General features: G+C 39.1%; 1 long non-coding RNA gene across 2 annotated transcripts; it reads left to right on the top strand.

Annotated features, from left to right (window-relative positions):
• Positions 1–24,279, top strand: LOC114321018 (uncharacterized). 2 transcript variants are annotated; one of them, XR_014330047.1, is made up of 3 exons: positions 1–319; positions 2,259–2,705; positions 24,047–24,279. It is a non-coding gene; the product is annotated as an uncharacterized LOC114321018 (long non-coding RNA). The 2 variants fall into 2 exon arrangements; XR_003650134.2 differs by lacking the exon at positions 24,047–24,279 and adding an exon at positions 18,699–19,281.
• Positions 24,280–24,971: the final 692 nt, after the last annotated feature.

Consider the following 24,971-nt stretch of genomic DNA (forward strand, 5'->3'; position numbering starts at 1 on the left):
TCAATACCAACGGGAAAGAGAGGATGAGCTTAGCTATTATAAATGCCGTATTTAAATAATAGATTTAGATTAAAAAAATATTTTAAAAAAAAAGTTTCTCTCTCTGACTCTCACTCTCACTCTCACTCTCACTCTCTGACAGAGTCAAAATCGGTAAAATGGCAAACATTGCAGGATGTGTGGGTGTGGGGGTGTGGAGGCGTGCCTACAGTCAAACATCATGTTTTTCAGCGATCGTGAATCGCAGAGCCCAATCCTTCTTTGTCTCTAAGTTGAAGAATGGATCGTGAATCGCATAGACTATTTTCACAGAGGACTTGTAAGTCCGATAATATAATTGCCTCTTTTTGCTGAATTCTGTTGATTTCATGTACTCTGTTGAATTTCGGAAAGCTCATTAATGTATTTTTCAATTTTGGTTCATTTATTGTCAGTTAAAAAAAAAACAAAAAAAGTTGGTTCATTTATTTTGGGTTTATTCATATATATATATCCTGAATTTTGGGACAGCTTTGTCATTCTCAACTCTGCTGCTTTGATTTGGTCCCTTCACATATTTTGTTTTGATGTGCATCTGTACTTGTAATTTCCATATCTTTTGGGGGATGTTTGGGAATAAGATATTTTAATTAATTTTTTAATTATTTTATGAAAATATATTATAAAAAAGATAAATAATGATGTGATTAATTATTTTAGTGCTAACCTAACTTGTCAAACGGATCCTTCATTATAAATGGTGGGTTAGAATGATTTATCATGCGGAATCATTTTGGAAGCATGTTCTTTTCGTGATTAGAAAAGGGTAATCACTTTGGGAGTTTACCATATGCAGGGATGAAAATGGTCCATAATTTTGGGATTTTGTGTGAATTTTTTATTTTAAATTTAACTATTTTAATGATACGACTTTAAATTCATCATAATCTTGATAATTTTGATTTACCTATCCTTATACTTGATCCTACTTTATTAATGCTCTTTGAAAATGTTTTTTTATTATGATCGGGTTTGATTAAATACAATCGGGTGGTGAATTTTGTCATCTTTACCTTCTATACCATTTTTTGGTTACGCGTTATTTATTTTTATGATAAATGTTATATAATTATTTGATAGAGGTACCAACGATGCTTTGTGGTGAAAAAAATTAAGTTAATTTTTGTAACAATAATGTTACATAGTTTTTTTTATTATTATCAAAATGCTAAGTTTATTTGTGAATTATAAATTATCATAATTATACTAAAAAATTACATAATATTTATCATAAAAAATATGACATGTATAAAAAATAGAGGCAAACTAGAGAGCGTTGTTTGGAGCCGTGAGACTCACCACGAGTTCTGTTTCGATGATCTAAACGGTTCATTTTGTTGAACATTTCATATATTGCATTCACACAAAAAAATTAAGTCGATCTAATAATCGTAACTTATTCAATTTATGTCATTTATCACCAAAAAAGTAGATGGCAATTATGTTTTTAAAAAATAAACCATATAATTGTTTGTGACAAACCTAATAAATTGAACAAGTTACAATTATCGAATCGACTTAAATTGTTTTGTTTTGTTTTTTGGCAAATTACAATGCCAATCCTTGTATTTTGGTTATTGTATTATTTTAATTCATATAATTTTAATTGGTTCGATTTTGATCATGAATTTATGACTTTGTCTCATTTTGGTCTAATTAATTACAATTCGTAGCATTAATTAATTACAATTCTTAGCATTTTTTATTGAAAATATGCACACAAGTGTTATGTGTAATATTTTTATGGGTAATTTACTCAACTAAGTGTGTTATTTCAACCAATTTAATTATAATTTTCCTTAAAAATGCTAACAATATTATCAATTGAACTAAATTAATCGAGTCAACAAATAATGCATATTTGTAAAAAAAAATCAAATCAAATCAAAAATTAAAGAACTCAATCTGCAAAATCGTTGAAAAAATATTTAAAAATATAGACTTTTATTAAAAATATGGTAAATTACACTGATCTCCCTTGATATTTAAAAAGATATAATAAGTCTCATAGTTTTTGGCATAATTTATTGAGTTCCCTTAATTGATATGACACTTATTTCCTTTTTCATCCATAATTTATTAGTTATATGGATGAAAAAAATAGTATTATCATCTCTTTTATATACAAATATATATTTTATATTGTTTATTTTGTGTTTACCCCATCTGTATTAATTTCGGACAGTACTCACATCTTGATGTTGTTACCATGTTTCCAGGTAAACAATGGGCACTTTGAATTGGAACCAGAGAATGAAAGAAGATTAGAGCTAAACTTCACAAAGACATTCCCTCATGTTGTATGGACTGGAAGGGAAGAGATAGATACCTCCATAGAAGTAGCTTTGTTTGATTCTCTTACTGGACAAGTTGTTAACTCTGGCTCTGAAGCCTCAGCAATTGTGCAAATAGTAGTTGTTGAGAGCGAGTTTAATGGAAAAAATTGGACAAAAGAAGAATTCAATAGTAAGATTGTTAAACTAAGGGAAAAAAATAGCTGTTCTTGCTGGAGATTTTCGTGTGAATCTTGAAAGAGGGATTGGTGTTCTAGGTTATGTTTGAATTCAGGCTAGGTGCAAGAATCGTTGATGATGATGGTTCTCATGGAATTAGAGTTAGAGAAGCAATCACGGAACCTTTCACTATCAAGGATAAACGTTTAAAAGGTGAGTACTTGTATTTCTTTCTCGTTTGGATACAGATTGTGTCCTGGACTGGATCGTGTTATTTGGCCTTGTTAGATTTACTGCAAGCCCTCACTTCAATAATTTGAATTATAATGGATAGATCATCCACATGCATTTAAATTGATTTGATAACGGTAAATATGTTAATTTATAATACTTATTTTGTAAAAAGTATAAGAGACAAATGTAAAAAGCTTTTACGTGGTGTGGGCTTGGTTACTCAAAAATAAAACACTTTATTTAAATCCATGTCACTTCTCTCTCTTTTCTTTATATGTTATAACTTTATTCAAAAATGTTAGAAACTCTAAATAAATTATCAAATATTCACATGTGCATTGTTGATCTTTAGTATATGTGGAATGGGCTTCTCTCAACTTTAAATTCGAACTTGACCATTATGGTAGGGCTTATAGGACCAATCATAGGTTCTATTTCGATGATTCAGACTGTTTATTTTGTAGAATCTTCTGTGTATATAATTCATGAAAAAAATTAGGTTTATCCAATAATCTTAACATTTTATCACATTTGTCTCCAAAAAACTCAATTTGTTTTGAGATGAATACACTTACACATAAAAGAGTAATGCTAGAGATCCCAAATAATTTACCAAATATTTTATCAAACCTCTCACTTAAGTATGGGACCCACACACATGTGAGTTTGTGTGGGTCTCCCACCATGTAAAAGATTTGGTAAAATATATAGTAAATTATTTGAGATTCATAGCGTTTTCCTATATAAAATCATATAACATGAATTGTTCAAATTATTAAAATAGGATTCGTGGTGACTCCCATAAGCATAAGATAACGGTCAAGTTTAGAAAATTTTCATCCATGATTTATATAGAGGGAAGCATGTATAAATTAAATTGGGTAAACTATAGTAACCTCCCTTGAGATTTAGAGAAAATATAATAAGTCATATAATTTTGACATAATTACATTGACTCGTTCTTAATAAGGTTAAAGAGACCAAAACTACTGCAAATTGTGTGAAAATTCAAAGATACAAAAGCTAAAATATATATTCCAATGTAAAAGAAATGACACTATCATTTTTTCATTCAAACAATCAATAAATTTTTGATAAAAAAGAGGCCAAATGTTATATGAATTAAGATACAAAATTATATATATATATATATATTCCAATGTTATATGAAAAAGCATAGTAAAAAAATTTAAAAGCTTTCCTGAGAGGGTAATTTTTGATAAAAATTAGGCCGAGCTATGTGGTGGGCTTCGTGGCCCAAAGCACCAAGGACTTGGTAAAAAGGCCGCAAGGTTATTCCGGCCCAGGGGAGATAAAAGATACTCCGGCCCAGGGGAGATAAAAGATACTCCGGCCCAAGTTGTTAAAGTTACTCCGGTTCAAGAGCGATAGATTTATTCCGGCTCTGCGGAGATGATTGACTTACTTCGGTCAGAAGAGATAAAGTTACTTCGGCTAAAGGAATGTAAAGTTGCTTCGGTTGACAACTTGAGTTAGTCCGGTCTCAAAAAGATAGTCCGGTCATAATTGAATTCGGGATAGGTCGGTTGTAATGTTGTTACTCAGTGGACCAGTCCAAACACACCACGGTTCATGTATGAGAGAACCGAGATATGGTGTGGCATGAAGAAGAACTGAACTACTGTTAGTACGACCTACTTTGTGGCTCGGCATAGCCATTTTTACTTCGGTCAAATAGTAATTCGGCCATGGAGAAAACCATCCCACTTGGTTTAAGCAGTGGGGGAGGGTGTAAAAGGATAAGCATTATCCTTAGGAGAATGAATCCTAGGAGGACTCTGCATTGAGAAGTACAAGTCCTACTAGGATTGTGCCACGGAAAACTTATAAAAGCCCACAAGCATCACCTTGAAGGAGGTAATTGAACACAATCTTTCTGAGAACTTAGAGCTTTGTCTATTTGTCAAGTTTTTCTGACTTAGGCATCGGAGAGGTTTCCGGCAAACACCCGCCGGCTAGCTCACGTTTGTGTTTTCAGGTGATAAAGCGACGTCGTGCGGAGGAGCGTGGACTTGGTCAACAGGATTATACGAGGAGAATTATTTCCTCCCCGTACAATTGGCGCCGTCTGTGGGAAGAACAGACAAGAACAAAAACCTCTTGACTAAGCTTCTCCTTTCTCTCAAATCAATGGCACACATTGAAGAACTACCGCAGTCCGCCGTCGACGGACTAACTCCAGACGGGGGCGCAAGGCGTGAAGGATTACCCTCTGTCCCTCCTATGGCAGATTTGGAGCCCCAACAGCATAACTCCAGGAGGAGTGGCAGGGGAAGGCGGAATAGCAGCCCTCGTCACTCTCAAAGTCCTGACAGGCAAAGGAGGAGGATTGATCCTCAAGCCCTGGAAGATCGCGTAAAGGAACAAGATGAACTAATTCGGAAGATGGCGGCAGACATGGAAGCATTAAAACGCCAGATGAAGACCAAAGATGTGGCGACAGGAGAGGGGCGCAAGCACAAGACGCCCCCTCGCCACTTAGAGAATCGTAGTAGGAATACTACACCCTCCCAAGGAGAGAGCAGAAGCCTCAGGACAGGCGACACTCACTCCTTATCTTCAAGGACTCGTCACTCCAGGTCTGAGAGGACGAGATCCGAAAGATCATACACTGAAGGAAGCACGTATTGGCCTTCACATTCACACCAAACCAGATCTAGACAAACGGAGCTGCCCAGGTCATCCGACTTACGAACCGTGCTCGAAGAAAAAGCACGATGCAAGGAAGATGCCAGGGCAAGGGATCCACACCGAGTTTCGGCCTTAGAACGGTTGGCTCCTCGGACGCATGGAAGCGTTGAGGTTGGAATGCCAATACCGCGACCGGCCTACGAACCAGCAGACAAGGCATTGGCAAGACTACAGACTTCGCCGTTTGTCCCAGCGATCGAAAACGCACCCCTACCATCAGGTTTCCTTCAGCCGAAATTCAATACATATGAAGGGAAGACGGACCCGTATTCACACTTGAGCCACTTTCGCCAAGTCATGGCTGTGTACAGGCGAAACGAGGCCTTAATGTGCATACTCTTCCCGTCAAGTCTGGGCGACCTAGGCTTGACTTGGTTCGAAAAGCTCCCAGAGGGCAGCATAGCCTCCTGGGCCCAATTGGCAGAAGCGTTCGTAACAAGGTTTCGGACAAATACTAAAACACCGGTGGAGATAGACCAGTTACTCTCCATCGACATGGGTGAAAAAGAGACCCTCAGATCTTACAACAGTCGCTACTGGGAGACATTCAACCAGATTGGAGACTGCCCCACCAATCTAGCCATTGCGCAATATAAAAGAGGCCTACCAGTAGGGAACCGACTAAGGGATTCAATTACCATGACGCCACCCCTCACCATGGAGGCCCTGATGGAGAGAGTGCATCAGCACATCAGGGTAGAAGAGGATGGCGCACGTGCAAAAGCGAAAACTAGTGCAATCATAGTACCAGAAAAGAAGACCTCAGCAAAGGTCAATACAGTAGATCGACAGAATAAAAGCGGGCGTGGCAGACGAGATAACGGAGAAGACCCAGACAAAAGATGGTTGAGAATCCGCACTGCCATAACAACGGTGTTCAAAAAACCAATATATCGAATTCTAAGCGAAATAAAAGACGAGCCATTTGTCAAGTGGCCAGCCAAGCTAGGGGAAGCTCAGAAGAATTACGACGACAGATCACGGTGCACCTTCCACAAAGAAAAGGGGCACCGAACTGAGAATTGCACGCCACTGAGACAGCACTTGGAAGAATTGGTGGCAGCAGGCCACTTGGACAAATACATTGAAGGAGGAGCGCAACCGGCCCCCCAAGATCATAATGACCACCCCAATAGAATGCCAATCGATGCACCACCTCAAGGCATTATCAATGTAATTCATGGAGTTTTTGAACCTGAGCGCGTATGCGAGCTCAGAGGTTCAATCAAGAAGGCTGAGCACTTTAGGGAAGTATTAAGTGCCCAACCTGCCATCAAGAAGGGGAGGACAGAGGCAACAAACGTCATGTCCTTTTCGGATAAGGACTTAGAACGAATTTACTGCCCCCATAATGATGCCCTGGTTGTCACTCTCCGAGTCAAGGATTTTGACGTCAAGCGGATTCTGATTGACCAGGGTAATTCATGTGAGATCATGTATTACGACACATTCAAACAACTAAAGCTGCAAGACAAAGACTTGGCACCTGCAGTTTCTCCCCTGATTGGATTCAACTCCATGCCAGAGTGGCCTGTCGGCAAAATAATCCTTCCAGTCAGAGCAGGAAGTGTAACAAAACAAGTGGAGTTCTGGGTATTGAAGGTCCCCTCCACCTACAACATCATCCTAGGCAGAACATGGCTGCATGCCATGCGCTCGGTAGCGTCATCATACCACCAGGTAATGCGGTTCCCCAATGACGCCGGTATAATTGAAGAAGTCTATGGCGATCAGATCATGTCAAAACAGTGCTTCGCCACAGCAAATGGAAGCCGAACTGCCAAAGGATACGTTCATTCGGTGGAAGAACCCGAGAGTAATGAACTATTCGCGGACGTCGGCAAAGAGGCTGATCAGAAAGCGGTGGAGGACTTGGTGGAGGTAAAAATAGATGAGAAGAACCCGGAAAAGTTCTTCTTGCTTGGCTCATCGTTGTCCAGCACTGAGAGATCAGAGGTCTTGGAATTCTTGACCTCTAATATCGAAGTGTTTGCCTGGACGCCCTACGACATGCCAGGTATTGACCCAAACTTCATCAGTCACCAACTCAATGTCCACCCATCCGCCAGACCTGTCATTCAACGCACACGCAGATCGGCACTCCACCACGCCGAAATAGTGGCAGAAGAGGTAGGCAACCTGCTGGAGGCAGGAGCAATAAGGGAAGTGCACTACCCAAGATGGATCTCCAACACAGTCGTAGTGCCAAAAAAGAATGGTAAATGGCGTGTCTGCGTCGACTACAAAACAGTCAACAAGGCGTGCCCAAAAGATAGCTTTCCTCTACCAAGGATAGATCAACTGGTGGACCTAACGGCAGGGCATAACCGACTTAGCTTTTTGGATGCATACAGAGGCTACCACCAGATCGCCATGCATGAACCAGACCAGGAGGTCACGTCCTTCACGACACCAAGGGGGTTATATTGCTACAAGGTCATGCCCTTTAGCCTAAAGAACGCAGGGGCGACATTCCAAAGGATGGTCACCAAGATGTTTGAACCATTGTTAGGCAGAACTATGGAGGCTTACATCGACGACATGGTGGTCAAAAGCAAAGATGAGAAAGACCATCTTAAAGACCTAAACGAGATGTTCCAGATCCTGAAGAAACACAAGTTGCGCCTCAATGCATCCAAATGCGCATTCGGAGTTGGATCTGGCAAATTCTTGGGCTTCCTGGTGACCAACCGAGGTATAGAAGCAGACCCCTCTCAGATCAAAGCAATCCAGGAGTTGAAGAGACCAAACTCAGTCAAAGAAGTGCAGCATCTCACTGGTATGGCGGCTGCACTCAACCGGTTCATAAGCAGGTCGTCGGACAGACTACGACCGTTCTTCCAAGCTTTAAAGGCCAAGTTTGAGTGGGATGAAGAATGCGACCGAGCTCTGGAAAGCTTGAAGGAGTACATGTCTTCCCCACCACTACTTGTTACTCCAGTACCTGGTGAAGAACTCTTTTTGTACCTGGCAGTTTCTCAGCACGCAGTTAGCGCAGTGTTGGTTCGTGCAGAAGGAATACAACACTTGCCCATCTTTTATGTCAGTAAGACATTATTGGGAGCCGAAACAAGGTACTTACCCTTGGAGAAACTAGCACTAGCATTAATGATGACATCCAGAAAATTGGCACACTACTTTCACGCCCACACCATAGTCGTCCTCACGGCCTTTCCACTAAAAGCTCTATTTGAAAGGGCGAACTTTAGTGGGCGAATCTTAAAGTGGGCAGTGGAGTTGGGACAATTCGACATTAAGTTCCAACCCAAGACCGCAATAAAAGCCCAATCTTTGGCAGACTTTGTCGCAGAGTTTACTCCTGGAAGTCATCATATCTGCCCAGTCGACCTGACTGACACAACCGAACTAGGGACGGAAGTTGACGCCGGAATAGCGCAACCCCTAGTGGAAGGTAGTCAATCAAGCACCAAGGCAGACCATACTAAGGACAACAAGGAAGAGACAAACAAAGGCTCACCAGCAGTTCAAACAGAGGACGAAGGGCAGACAGCCAACATGGACTTTGAAGAAAACACCATCCTTGACCCCACGGCATCGTCTGATCCTTCCACTTGCTGGAAACTATTCGTTAGAGAGATGTGGAAGCTCTTTGTGGATGGAGCATCCAACCGACATGGTGCAGGGCTTGGCATAGTCCTCATCTCTCCAGACGGCCTGGTTATAGAGCAAGCAATCAACCTTGGCTTCCCAGCATCCAACAACGAAGCGGAGTATGAGGCGCTTCTCGCAGGACTCAAGTCGGCACACTTCATGAAAGCAACCGAACTAATGGTGTACAGTGACTCTCTGCTGGTGGTAAACCAAATTTCTGGCGAATACGAAGCAAAGGACGACAGAATGGCCAAATACCAAGAGTTAGTCAGAACAGAGATCAAGAAGTTTGATGTGGTAAGGATAGAACAAATTGGCAGGGAGGAAAACAGCCGAGCGGACGAGCTAGCAGGCCTTGCCTCAATGGCAGATACATCAATCCCTCATCCATTACTCATCGACTTCTTACCAAGGCCAAGCATAGAAGACCCCGAAGCAGAAGAAGTATGTTGCGCAGAATTAGGCCCTTCCTGGATGGATCCCATCATCCTGTTCCTGAAAGACGGCATCCTACCAGAAGAGAAAAAAGAAGCCAACAGAATAAGGGCAAAGTCGCAGCGATTTTGGCTATCTCCATCTTTGGCATTATACAAGAAGTCGTTCTCTGGGCCTTACCTCAAGTGCGTTCATCCCAGCAAAGTAGAAGCATTCCTGTTTGAAATACACGAAGGGGTGTGTGGAAGTCATCAAGGGGGAAGGTCGCTCGCTTACAGGGCTATTTCGCAAGGATATTGGTGGCCATATATGCAAGCAGACTCAGAGAAATATGTGAAGAAGTGTGAAAAATGCCAGAAATTCGCACACCAAATACATCAACCAGCAAGAGAACTCCTACCCTTAACTAGCCCATGGCCTTTCGCAATGTGGGGCTTGGACATAGTAGGACCACTTCCAACAGCACCCGGCGGCAGAAAATTCTTTCTCGCAGCAACAGACTACTTCACAAAGTGGGTGGAAGCAGAAGCATTGGCGTCAATCAAAGAAAAAGATGTGAAAAAGTTTGTTTGGCAGAATATCATCACTCGGTTTGGCATACCAAAAGCACTCATCTCAGACAACGGTACTCAGTTCGACGGCAGAATCTTCAGAAGCTTTTGTGAAGAATACAAGATAGAGTTCTACAATTCCACACCGGCATATCCTCAAGCAAATGGACAAGCTGAAGCATCGAATAAAGTCGTCTTGGATGGACTAAAGAAAAGGCTAGAGAAAGCAAAAGGCAAGTGGGCGGATGAACTTCCTCACGTCTTATGGGCTTACCGCACCACTCCTCGGCGATCAACTGGAGAAACACCATTCTCCTTAGCCTATGGAATGGAAGCAGTAATCACACTAGAAGTTGGCCTCCCCACAATTCGAAGCGAAAATTTTGATCCAGACTTAAATGGAGAAGCCATAGCCTTAGAACTCAACCTTGCAGAAGAAAGAAGAGAAAGAGCGTTAGTCCACATCGCCTCATACCAACGAGAGTTAATCAGAAAATACAGCAAAAAGGTGCATCCAAGACAATTCAAGATTGGGGATTGGGTACTACGCAAAGTAATGGGAAACACCTTGATCCCAGGAGCCGGCAAGTTAGGCCCAAATTGGGAAGGTCCTTATAAGGTGGTTGGATTAGCAGGCAAATGGGCATACCACCTAGAAGACAAGGATGGCAAGGCAATCCCTAGGCCATGGAATACGGCCAATCTCAAGTTATTTTACTTTTAGCTTTTCTTTTTTCAAACATATGTAATTTTCTCTTCCTTCAATAAAATGAGAAATTCTTTTTAGCACAAGTTGTTCTTTGTAAAAGTTTAAGTATATTGCAAGCATTCTATTCTAAGTTAGCTGGAAAAACTAACTTAGAGGTTGGCTGGATTAAACCAACACCCTTCCTAAGCCCAGGATAAGGATCCAGGCTGCAGGACATTTGGTCGGAATAACCAAATACTATAAGTTAGCTGGAAAAACTAACTTCAATAGTTGGCTGGAATAAACCAACACTTGTTACTCTTTAGCCGAAGTAAGTGAATGGCTAAAGAGTGGTTGGCTGGAATAAACCAACTCTTGTTACTCTTCAGCCGAAGTAAGTGAATGGCTGAAGAGTGGTTGGCTGGAATAAACCAACTCTTGTTACTCTTCAGCCGAAGTAAGTGAATGGCTGAAGAGTGGTTGGCTGGAATAAACCAACTCTTGTTACTCTTCAGCCGAAGTAAGTGTAAGGCTGAAGAGTGGTTGGCTGGAATAAACCAACACTTGTTACTCTTCAGCCGAAGTAAGTGAATGGCTAAAGAGTGGTTGGCTGGAATAAACCAACTCTTGTTACTCTTCAGCCGAAGTAAGTGTATGGCTGAAGAGTGGTTGGCTGGAATAAACCAACTCTTGTTACTCTTCAGCCGAAGTAAGTGAATGGCTGAAGAGTGGTTGGCTGGAATAAACCAACTCTTGTTACTCTTCAGCCGAAGTAAGTGTATGGCTGAAGAGTGGTTGGCTGGAATAAACCAACTCTTGTTACTCTTCAGCCGAAGTAAGTGAATGGCTGAAGAGTGGTTGGCTGGAATAAACCAACTCTTGTTACTCTTCAGCCGAAGTAAGTGAATGGCTGAAGAGTGGTTGGCTGGAATAAACCAACTCTTGTTACTCTTCAGCCGAAGTAAGTGTATGGCTGAAGAGTGGTTGGCTGAAATAAACCAACTCTTGTTACGCTTCAGCCGAAGTAAGTGTATGGCTGAAGAGTGGTTGGCTGGAATAAACCAACTCTTGTTACTCTTCAGCCGAAGTGAGTGTATGGCTGAAGAGTGGTTGGCTGGAATGAACCAACACTTTGTACTCCTCAGCCGAAGTGATTATATCGGCTAAGGAGTGGTTGGCTAGTAAGCATATTTTAACCAGCCTAAACCGAAATAACAATCGAAGTAATAGAAGACATTACAAAATGCAAGCATACACACAAACAACCGGAATAAGAGTTGCGTAAAATTTTCATTCAAAGAAAAGTCATTACAAAGGGGCATACTTCGGTTACAAAGAGAAGAAAAAATTAAGAGAAAAGTTCATCAATTTCAGCATCAAAAGCCGCATCATCAACTCGAAGACCGGTCTCAAGAGGAAGCTCACTCTCGGCTGCCATGATTCCTTCGGTTGGAACCACGTCTTCATTCGGCTGCTCGACAGGAAGGTCCTCTACCATGGGTTCCAACCGAAGTGACGGGTCGGCACCAACAACCGGAATGTCTTCAGGAGCAGAGGAGTCATCAGTGTCTGAGTCCTCCAGAAACTCTTGTTGCAGAGCGTCTGCATACGCCGCAAGGGACTTCGGTATAAAGTAAGCTGGAGGGTCGAAGACCTCGGTCTGTTGATCATGACCGAGCTTCTCCACAGCCGCCCTCCAGCCACACTTGAAGAAAAGCTCCTTGGCGGCGTCGCATTGTTTTACATAGGCCTCCTCTGCCTCCTTGTAACCTCGCTTGTACCCCTCCTTTTCGGCCGCCTCCATGTTCTTTTTTAATTCGCTTATTTCGGCGTCTTTTCTCTTCTCAAGCTTCAGCAGCTCACGCAGATATTTGTCTTTCATTACAATGGCCGCTTTTTGCCTCTCTGCTTCAGCCGAACTAACCACATCGGCAAGTCGACCGTTCTCTGCTTGAAGCTCGGACAGTTTCCTTTCGGCCTCCGCTAGTTCGGCCGCCTTTGCCTCGGCTTCTGCCATTGCTTGCCTTGTAGTTTTTCTTAGTTCTTGAACTTTCTTGTATGTAATATTGTTCTTTTGTAAGGCCTGGCAAAACAAAAATTTCTTTTCAGCCGAAGTAAAAGTTGGAAAATACGGGCAGAAACAACAGACAGAGCTACTTACCAAGATCATGGACTTGGAAGCAGACCGAATTGATTTCATTTCGGTGTTCAGTTGCTTTAAGTGGTGCTCCATGTCCTTGGGGAGGCACACACTTTTGGCCAGGTTAAAGGCCAGTTGGTGGTCTTTCTCAGCCACGACCGAGTCAGTAGCTTTGATGTCTCGGTCGTTGAAGGTCAGCGGCGGAGCCCACTTCGGAGATTCAGCTCGGTCGGTTTGCTCCGGTCGGGGGGAAGGTCGAGGACTCTGGGGGATGGATTCAACCTCATCGACTAGTTGCCGTTCGGTCGATGTATTTCGGGCGCGTTTGGAAGGGCGAGATGAGGAAGGCTGCTGAGAAGGGAGGGCCACAACAGCAGGCTGCACCTCGACGGATGGCTGTACTTCGGCTCTGGTTGATGCAGTTAGAAGGGCCCTGACTCTGCTCTTCTTTGCCATTTCTTCCTCAGCAGTTAATGGAACAAGTCTTATTTCGGGTAAAGTTGGGTCCGGTTCTGGTGCTTCCTCAAGAAGGAAATCGGTTACCCTTGCTTTTCGGCGACCGCTGTACCGGTAGGTCGGCTCGAAGTTCAGAAGCTTAGCCCAACTTCTTTCTTTAATCCGTAGTGCGGCTCGCAAAACCGCAAGGTTGGGATAGCTATACAGGGAATGGAGGTGGGCGAAATCTGCAAAAAAGAAGAAGTGTTAGTTCGGTCAATAGATTAAAAAACCGAGATAACATACAAGGAACAAGACCGAAGTTAAATTACCAGGCTCTCCCATTTTCCAATTTATAGGTCGGCTAGGAATTTGGGCTTGAAAATCCTCAAAATTCCCAGAGACCCAGAAGAAGTCATCATCATTAAGGTCTTTGTCCGGTGTGTGCTTAACAATCTTCTCTCGGCGGCGGCGGATCCTAAGGTAATAGACCCATCCAGCATCTTTCGAGCCGATGGAATATTGATGGAATATTTCGGCAAGGCCAAGGTTTAAACCGGTTTGGTGGTTTAGTGCGGCTATTCCCATAATAATACGGTATGTATTGGTGGACAGTTGGGTGGGGCATAACCTAGTTTGTCTAAGGAACTCACAGATCAACGGTTGTACAGGAAACCGTAGTCCGGTCTCAATTATGGATTGAAGAGTAAAAGGAACGAAACCTTCGTTGTCCCATGGAATAACGTCCTTTTTTGCTAAAGTCAAATGAACGTCATCCGGTATATCATAGTCCTTCCTGAATTCGGCCATCCCACCAGGGGTCTCAACTAAATACCTATACTTACCCATTTGTTGTATAATTTAACGAATAAGTTATTTCGGTGCGGTAATCGTGCCCAGAAGCTCAGTTGAGCGCACGCAGGAGTGCCTGGGTAACCTAAGTCTGCAAAGTAAAAAACAGGGGGTTAAAGCACTGATCAGTGGACCGTGCTACAATTTAAAAGCAAGGTATAAGAGCCCTACTTCGGCCTCAAATTAGCTGGTTCTATCTCGGTTCATCTAAAGGTTTGGCAGCTCGGTTTGAGCAGTTTGCTCGGTAGACCGGTTTAACGTCTAGGGACAGCTTTCTGAGTTCGGTCTAAAAGACTAAGAGAGCTGGTTTAGCCCCAAGGCCTAAATCGGCTGCAGTGTGAATAGAGTTACTTCGGTTAAGCCTCTGGGGGCGGCTTTCTGAGTTCGGTTTAGGAACCCAGAGAGCCGACTTGGCCCCAAAAGCTTTGTTCGGTTGACCACCGAGGTTCCTAGTTTGCTATATTCAAAACTTGGTGATCTTATTTCGGCTAAAGCGAGTTCGGTTATTGACTACAAATATCTATCTATTTGGGGGCAAACAGGATCCTAGTTCGGTTGCTATGTGATTTTGGATCTAAAAGTGGTTTTCTACATAACAGTTCATACACACATGGAGTTCTACTGGTTTTTTCATAAAAGTACGAAAGTAAAGCAACAAATGGAGAAAAATGTTTGCAAAAAACATACAAAGCATGGAAAGTAAAGTACGAAAACATAGAAAGCAAGATGGTTAGATTTTCTTACCAGAGAAGAGAGAAGGAAGACTGGAGTCGGAAACGGTGGCAGCGAGTAAAGAACACAAGCTTGAGTATGGAAGGAGTAGAGGCACAGAAAGAAGATGAAAACAGTAGAGTAAGTGATTCAAGAAGTAGAAAGGTTGTTTTGTGAAAGAAGGGAGAGAAAAAGGCGGCAAAAAGAGGCGGGAATTGTACAAAATTTCTGCAGGGCGGCGTAACAGTTGGCCACGGCTTATCAGAGCCTGCCACGTGTCACTGGAATGGGAAGTGTTACAGACGCTATGATTGAAGAGACGTTTTTTACCGGACAAAACGGAGCCCGAAGTAAACTTTAGCTCGGCTTAAAAGTTCGAGAGTTTTTAGCACGGCTGGAGAGGCTAAAGTATTTTTAGCTCGGCTGGAAAATCTTAAGACGGCGCCAGTTCGGCTGATGGACTGGTAATCCCAAATCATGCTATGCAGATGGAATTAAGGGGCAATTGAGAGGGTAATTTTTGATAAAAATTAGGCCGAGCTATGTGGTGGGCTTCGTGGCCCAAAGCACCAAGGACTTGGTAAAAAGGCCGCAAGGTTATTCCGGCCCAGGGGAGATAAAAGATACTCCGGCCCAAGTTGTTAAAGTTACTCCGGTTCAAGAGCGATAGATTTATTCCGGCTCTGCGGAGATGATTGACTTACTTCGGTCAGAAGAGATAAAGTTACTTCGGCTAAAGGAATGTAAAGCTGCTTCGGTTGACAACTTGAGTTAGTCCGGTCTCAAAAAGATAGTCCGGTCATAATTGAATTCGGGATAGGTCGGTTGTAATGTTGTTACTCAGTGGACCAGTCCAAACACACCACGGTTCATGTATGAGAGAACCGAGATATGGTGTGGCATGAAGAAGAACTGAACTACTGTTAGTACGACCTACTTTGTGGCTCGGCATAGCCATTTTTACTTCGGTCAAATAGTAATTCGGCCATGGACAAAACCATCCCACTTGGTTTAAGCAGTGGGGGAGGGTGTAAAAGGATAAGCATTATCCTTAGGAGAATGAATCCTAGGAGGACTCTGCATGGAGAAGTACAAGTCCTACTAGGATTGTGCCACGGAAAACTTATAAAAGCCCACAAGCATCACCTTGAAGGAGGTAATTGAGCACAATCTTTCTGAGAACTTAGAGCTTTGTCTATTTGTCAAGTTTTTCTGACTTAGGCATCGGAGAGGTTTCCGGCAAACACCCGCCGGCTAGCTCACGTTTGTGTTTTCAGGTGATAAAGCGACGTCGTGCGGAGGAGCGTGGACTTGGTCAACAGGATTATACGAGGAGAATTATTTCCTCCCCGTACAATATATATTCCAATGTTATATGAAAAAGCATAGTAAAAAAATTTAAAAGCTTTCCTAATTATTTATTTTGATAATATTAATTTTATTGTTCTACATTTGATAATTATAGTCCTATTGTGTTAAAAACGTATAAATAACTTTGATATATATATATATATATGTATATAAAATGAGTTGTTGTGATATTAAATTATAACATAATAAAATAAACACTCATTTTGATATCATAAATAATAGATAAATGGGAAGAAGAATTAGTAATATAAAATTAAAAGTGAAACTAATTATTTAATTTTTTTTATTCATTTAAAAAATAATACAAAATTTATTTTAAAACATTAAATACAAGTATGTTGTGATTAAATTAAGAAAGAAATAGATGGATTAATTATGTATTACATATAATTATATATATAGGTATATAAAGTTTAAATCAAATATAATTTTTCGTAATAAATAACTTTATGTTAAATAAGAAACTCAATATAAATTAATATTAAAATATAAATAAGGTAGGTGAAAAAAATAAGAAATATTGTTAATATTTAATTTTAAATTTTGAATACTTTAATAAAAGTAAGAAAGATTAATTCGTAAAATATTTTTTTTCGCATATAATTCTATTATGTGTTTTGTTTATGAGTAGTTCAGATTAAATAGATATCTTTTAAATATTAAATTTTAGAAATAGGTATAGAGAAAATTAGTTATAGATCCAATTGGGAAGATGTCTAAGATGTTAGGTTTAGTTGATATTTTTTGTTGGTGAAAAGTCCACAAGTTGTGAAATAATTTGGTGAGAGGTATTTTTATTTGTTTTGAAAGACATTTTGTTTCCAATTTTATCTCTTAATTTATCTGCTGTCTTTTTTTGACTATCTATTCAAAATTTTCATCTATCTGTTCAAAATTTTAACTATTTGTTCAAATTTTTATTTATTTGTTCAAATTTTTTAACTATTTGTTGAATTTTTTTTACTATCAATTCAAATTTTCCCTTTATATGTTCAAATATTTGTTTAAATTTTACTATCTGTTCAATTTTTTCTATCAGAATTCGATCTTTAAGTTCTTTCTCTATTCTCTACCTATTTAAAAAATACAAAAGTCAATCTATTTGTTTAAAATTTTCCAAACTTCTTTTTTATCTGTTGAAATTTTGTACCTATCTGTTAAACCTACACTATCTGTCTCTCTCCCTATCTGTCAAAATCTTTTTTTCATCTATTGCAATCAAACAAAAGAACAACAACAAAGACAAACACACACAAAGACAGACAGATCAAAAATAACACATATATGTCACATAGATAAACAACCATACACATGCACGAAGACAAATAGATGTACTGATAAAAGATTAGAAAAACACACACACACCCAAATCCAAAGATCACCACGGACAACCCAAATCCAAATCCAAAGAAAACCGTGTCGAAATCTAATATACAGATACAACATTTGCTTGACGAGATCATAGCTTGAGCTCATTTTGTCTTTGTTTCCAAGAAGCACCCTCGGATTCAACCCTATATATATATATATATCAGATCTGGCAAGTTGTGGACCTCCTTTCGCTCGGTGGTGGTCACACACTGTCTACCGGTTGCAAAACCCTAGCAAAGTCGCTTTGGTAGTCCCTATGTAGAAGATCTGAAACAACAACAAGTGTCAATGATAAGCAAACACAAGTGATTAAAATGTACCAACTAGACAAGAAAAATACAACTCTAAAACCCTTGTCAACTGTTTTTCCACAATCCATCAAACACTTAAGTTGATTTTCATCACCAAAATAAGAACATTTCAATTTTTCATACACAACATCATTAAGGGTTCGTTTGAAAAGTGGGTTAGCTTTTTGGCTTATTGGTTATTTTAGCTTGGGGTTAAAAAACCTCGTTTGGGAAGGGCTTTTGGCTTTTTTGACTTTTTGTGAGAAAAAGAATATAATGATTATGGGTTAGATGTAATGTTTTATTTTATTGGGCTAAAAAGCCTATTTTGTCTTTTTGTGGCTAAAATAGCTCCAAACCCACACAACCGATACTTCTCAAACAAAGCCTAAGACTAAAATCAATGTATATATGATATACATTTTAGGCCTTACCCATGCCGATCTCTAGGGCTCCTTGATCCATGTCGAAATTGTTTGTCGGCGCACTCATAATCAACCTGAATACACAACGAAGTTCGAAGCAAAATCATCAACTAAAATGCAAGCCAAGACAAAGTAAAAAGAGAGAGACGATCGAATGAGCACGCAATTGACGTTTAGCTAGTGATGTGTATGTATATATATATGGATATATAATGTATATAAACTGAGTTTAGCTAGTGATGTGTATGTATATATATATGGATATATAATGTATATAAACTGATCAAATCAAAATGGTAGAACTAGAAATTGGAGAGGAGATCTGGAAAAAGGAAGCAACCTTTTTTTGATCTAATGATAAATATACACATGTCCTCAGATCCTTCGGTAGAGTAGATCTGGACGGCGGAGCAAATCTGGTCAACGGAGATGGCAAATCGAAGATGACGAAGCAAATCTGGTTGGTGGAGATGGAGATTGGAGATGCAGATCTGGTCGGCGGAGCAGATCTGTAGTCTGTGATCGAACCAAAGGTGTCAGAGCAGTGGTGGCAGAGGAGGATATCGAAGATGACTGTGGCAACGGATGGTCTTCTAGATCTCCGCTGCAGTGGCGGAGCCATGTCGGCGACGGATGACAGCAACAGTGAGGTGGTGGGCAGCGAGGTCGGAAAGCTAAGAGAGGAGAAGAGAGTTTTTTTATTTTTATGGAATGTGTTTGTGTATCATATATATATATAGAGAGAGAGAGGGAGAGAGAGTATTTTGGTCGTTTTACTTGAACTTATCCTTTTAGACAAAGTGTTTTAGAGCTTGGATTTCTGGCCAAACAAAATTATAATTTGCACTTTTGGACTGAGTGCCCTAAAGTATAAGAGTATATTACTGTAGCATTTTTTTTGTAAAGGAGAAGAAATGACAATAATTTGTGGGGGAAGCATCAATAAATCTCAAATACTGATCTTATGAACTTTTTTTTTATTTGATCTTATGAACTGTTTGGTCCTTCCTTTTTCTTTATAGACCCAAAGGTCTCATTCTAGTGTGAATTACATAAAGGGTCAAGCATAAACATGAGTGTGTTATCTATTGAGGGACAAATGTGAGTTTTCTCATAATGTTAAAATTACTAAAAAAAAAAAGAACTCCTTAGTATACTTTTCCCAAGCGTAATACTCTAATGTAACACACTAAAACTTTTCTCAAACGTAACAACATTACATTTCAAAAAAACTACTTAGTGTATTTTTTCCAAACGTAACACTCCAATGTAACACTAAATCCAATGTAATAGTAAAAAACTCTTTAGTGTGCTTTTTTCAAACGTAACACTCCAATGTAATACTACAAAACTTCTTGGTGTACTTTATCAAACGTAACGATGTAGCATTTCAAAAAAATTCCTTAGTATGCTTTTTTCAAGTGTAACACTTTAATCAATGTAACACTAAAAAATTCCTTAGTGTTCCTTTCCCAAACATGACACTCCAAATGTAACACTAAAAAACTTCTTAGTGTACTTTTTCCAAACGTAACACTCTAATCAATGTGACACACTAAAAAACTCCTTAATGTATTTTTCCCAAACGTAACACTCCAATCAATGTAACACACTAAAAAACTCCTCAATGTGCTTTTCTCAAACGTAATAACGTAATATTCTAACAAATTCCTTAGTGTATTTTTTACAAACATAGCATTTTAATGTAACACTCCAATGTAACACCAGAAAACCACACTAATAGAAAGGCAAATTTCCACGTTCAACAACCAACACTTCAGCCACCAATCCCTCTAAAAAGAATCTTCCACACCTCACATTCCCATTCTCATCCCAAAAACGAATCAGAAAATTGAAAAAATGAATCACAAAAAGGCATTTACTTAAACTCAAATGGCACCAAATCAAATAAATATAATTTTTCAAAACAAAAAGGACTAATTGGTTCATAAGAAAACTCTTAGAACTAAATAGATCAACATTCCCCCATATAAAATTTATGGGTAAATCTTTCATAATTTATATAAGAAGAAAAGAATTGCACTCATCATATGCTAGTTTATATTAATAATTTGGAAACATAAATATCTGTGGACATTAATATTAACTTAACAAGTAAAAGTGAGACTCTAGGAAATTTCGGGTGTAATTTAGTATGAGTTTACTTTCTTTCAAATTGACATCTTAACTTGAGAAAGTATTAAGGCATGATAGGCTCATTTTGGGACTAGAGCTCTTTGAGTAGAATATTCATGTAAAAAAATTAAGATAATTGGATATCAGTAGTTTTATGTTTGAATCATATTTGTTTAAAAAAAATAGAAGGCATATTATTTAAAGAATAGTCATCCATTTTTTATAATACAAATTTGATTCAAGCACATAACTATCGACGTCTGATCATTTTAATTTTTTGCATGAAAATTCTACTCAATGAATTCTAAAAAGTGAATGATTCTGTTGGAAATTGGGTCAGATTTAGAACTCGGACCTAATTGGGTTGCCCATAGTTGCATGACCCGATTAGAAGAGATCCAAATAAAATAATAAATTATATTTCAAGATATGAGATAATCTTGATAGGGATAATTGTCAATATATTGGATGATAATTATTAATTAGATGTTGTTGATATGGGATAGACATTATCTGGGATAATACATCTATCATATGGTTCTACTAACTCTCCTATATAAACAAAACTTGGGTTCTGTAATTAACAACAAAAAAATTATACATTCTCTCTTCCCATAAACCATTCCACCTTTTGTACTGTGAATAGTGTAGGTAGTTCTTTAGTAATTCTACTCCATTCTGCCTTTGTACTATGAATACTGTGGGTAGTTCTTTAGTAGTTCTACTCCATTGTTGGGTGTTTTCGTATTATTTGTGTATGAATATATGTATAGATATGATTTGTGCAAAAAATTGATGTATTTTGAATCATCTTTGATCATCCTGAATTTCATATATGTTGTAATCTATATTATTTAGATCATATTTGCAAAGTTTTGCAAAAATTGGACGGTCGAATTTTGAGGAAAATGAAGATTCATATTTAATTTTTGTAACTTTGACTGTATGTTGGATTTACATAATTTATTTTTATGTTGTCAAAATTATATATTTGAAATCCTTATTTCGAAACCTTCGAAACGGTATATTATGGGCCTGGTTTTGACTTACGGTTGAGGAGAAAACTCAAACCCTAATTTTGGATGAGGGTTGAAGCCATTGAAGTCATTGAGGAAGAAGAGGGTGGTGCTGACCCGTGCGCTGACGTCACCGATACGCACGTTGACGTCTCCGCCTCTACCACGCACTGATGCAGGCGTGGGACTGTGTCAAGGCCTTGTTTGTTTGTTTTTTAATTCAAAACTATGTTAATTGCTTTTATATTATTCGTTATAATTCTGATTGAAGCATGGCTTATACCGTTGGACTTGTAATTAATATTTCTACAAGATGTTAAAGTTTCAGAATTTTATGGAAAATATTTTATTTTCCATTAATGAATAATTCAATATTTTTACATTAAATTGCTCTTGGGGGTGTGGGAGAGAGTGATGGAACGTCGATTGCGAGATATAACAGAGGTGTCAGAGAATCAATTTGGGTATGGAAGCGATTTATCTTTTGAGGATAGTAATAGAAAAGTATAGAAAAAAGAAAAGAGACATTCATATGGTGTTTATCGACCTTGAAAAAGCATATGATAGAGTGCCCCGAGATATAATATGATGGGTGTTAGAGAAGAAAGGGGTGACAAAAGGTTACATTGATGTGATTAGGGACATGTATGAAGGGTGGTGACCACTATTAGATCGCCTGTTGGAGAGACAAATGAATTTCCTATCACTGTTGGGTTACACCAAGGATCGACCTTAAGCCCTTATCTTTTTGCTTTAGTTGTGGATGAGTTGACGAGAAATATTCAGGATGACGTGCCATGGTGTATGCTCTTTGTTGACGATATTGTGCTAGTGGATGAGACTAGAGAAGGAGTTAACACAAAGTTAGAGATTTGGAGAAAATCTCTTGAATCGAAAGGATTCCGAATAAGCAAAACTAAGACAGAGTATATGGAGTGTAAATTTAGTAACAGTAACAATGAAAGCGGAGGAGGAGTGAAGATTGAGAACCAAGAATTGCCTAAGAGTGAACATTTTCGTTATTTAGGGTCGATTATCACAACAGTGGGGGAGATTGATGCGGATGTGGCCCATAGGATTAAGATGGGATGGTGTAAGTGGAGAAGTGCGTCTGGGGTGCTGTGCGATAAACGAATACCCACTAGACCAAAAGGTAAGTTCTATAGAATGGCTATTAGACCAGCGATGTTGTATGGGACGGAGTGTTGGGCAACGAAGAAACATGTAGATAAGATGAGTGTGGCTGAGATGAGGATGCTAAGGTGGATGTGTGGCAAGATTAGACAAGACAGAATTAGGAATGAGTGTATTCGGGAATGGGTAGGAGTAGCACCGATAGAAGATAAGTTGAGAGAGAATCGATTGAGATGGTTTGGTCACATTCAACGGAGACCAACAGAGACAGTAGTGAAGAGATGTGATGCTGTAACGGTAGAAGGGAGTGTTATGGGACGGGGTAGGCTTAGATTAACGTTGGCTAACGTTGTTGTTAGGTTTTTATTCTTGGCAATCCCGTTTGATAAAAACTCCTTTCAGTTGTAATTTTATTCGCTCTTGTATTTCAGTGAGGATATAAGTTTTAGATGCGAATCCAACCCGAATTGTGCCTTGCAGAGAAGTTTGTGATGTTAATGCTTTCAAGATTGTCACTTCGCTGATTATGACGGGGATCGAGCTGCCCGGTCAGCTCGCGGGGGTCCAGGGGACAGCGCTACGGCGGGGTTGAGGGGCAGCACCCTCGAAGCAAAATGCAAAATTGCATTCAAAATTGCATGTCCGCCCTTGCTCGCTCGAGCGAAGGAGTTCTTGCTCGAGCGAAGACTACGTTTGTGTAAAAACCTGAAAGAGATGAATGTACGCTCGAGCAAAGGGTGCGTGGCTCGAGCGAAGCCACTTATGGAAAACACGTGTTTTTGGTTCCTTGCTCGAGCGAGAGAGTCTTCGCTCGTGCAAGCTTCGCAGTCCTAGATTTCTATAAGTATCTGTTTCAGTCCAAAACTAGGATTACTGCTCCAGATATTCTTTTTAAATGTTAAGGTTTATATCTGGGGATATTTTGCTAGTTTTCTTTGATGTTTTGATTGAGTATTTAACTCATGGTTTAAAGAGTATACATCAAAGGGTTTTTTGTTTGTTATACAAAAGAGAGAGTTGTTCTTCGGTGGATTCTGAAGAATTCGAGCCTGAAGCTTTGGTGGATTCTGGAGTGGCTCATCGTTAAGACAATTCTGAGGTGAAGACGGGGTTGGAAGAGGCACATAGGAGTTGGTTCAATTCGGGCGTGGATTCGCTAGGTAATTGAGAGTATACCTGTATAATTCCTTTATATCTTCTTAGTGGATTGTTTTGTGGCTGTTGCCCGTGGTTTTTTATCACAATTGGAGGTGCTCCAATTGTGGTTTTTCCACGTTAAAATCGTTGTGTTGATTTGTCTTGATTGTTTGATTGGGATTGTTATATACTGCTTAAAATTGATACATAATCACAAATCAATATCTAGGGGATTTCTAGATTTTTCAGTCGTAAATAGAGATATGAATCTACTTAATTTGACTAATGAAAGGACCTTTAATAGGGCCGCGTGGAGAAGAAGGATTCATTTAGCCGACCCCATTTGATGGGACTCAAGGCTTGGTTTGGTTTTGTTTGGTAAATTGCTCTTAGGGGAGCATGACTTGGATTTTGGACTTGGAATTTTTACAGTAGACTACTGCTATGTAATTGTATTTACTGGTATGATTTTTGCACTTTTTCATATGTAATTATTAATTACTTACAATTTTAGAAAATTCCAAAAAATTGCAAAAATTATCGAAATCTATTGTGGAATTATTTAAATATTGTATACAACATATTAAGTTCTTTTAAATGTTTAGAACTTGTAGTATGCTGTTATTTTAAATAGCATGATTTATTTATATTTGTGAATATTCTATTATGGCATTATTTAAATATTGTATACAACATGTTAAGTTCTTTTAAATGTTTAGAACTTGTAGTATGTTATTATTTTAAATAGCAGGATTTATTTATATTTGTGAATTTTAATTCCGTGATTAAATTAATCTAGCATGTTTTCTTTTATGAAGTTAAATATTTTATCATACTTTAGGCATGCCATAGTTAGTGGGAGTTGTTCAGTTGAGAGAAAGTTTTGTAGATTTACTCCCGAAAAGTAATATTTTGCGCATAAATTGAATTAAATTGTAGATAATTGTCACTTGTTGCACAAGATATGATTATGAGTATAGCGGATTTTCGATCTTGCGACTTGTGTAATATTGTTACTATTTAATTTAGATTTTTGCGGCAAAATTATATTATGATATGCTAATCAGATTAATCCCAATGTCCATTTTTTCCTCTAATTGACTTAGCTTATGGAAGTTAATTTGGTTGACCTAGACTTAGTAGAGATGTTCAAATGTGAACAATGTAATCCTATTCTTTAGATAAGTAAAAAGTCTTGGAGACTTTAGGTCAAACCTTAATTGAGCCAA

The sequence above is a fragment of the Camellia sinensis genome, chromosome 5 (genome assembly GCF_055761805.1).
Source record: "Camellia sinensis isolate YWXY chromosome 5, ASM5576180v1, whole genome shotgun sequence".
Taxonomy (NCBI): domain Eukaryota; kingdom Viridiplantae; phylum Streptophyta; class Magnoliopsida; order Ericales; family Theaceae; genus Camellia; species Camellia sinensis.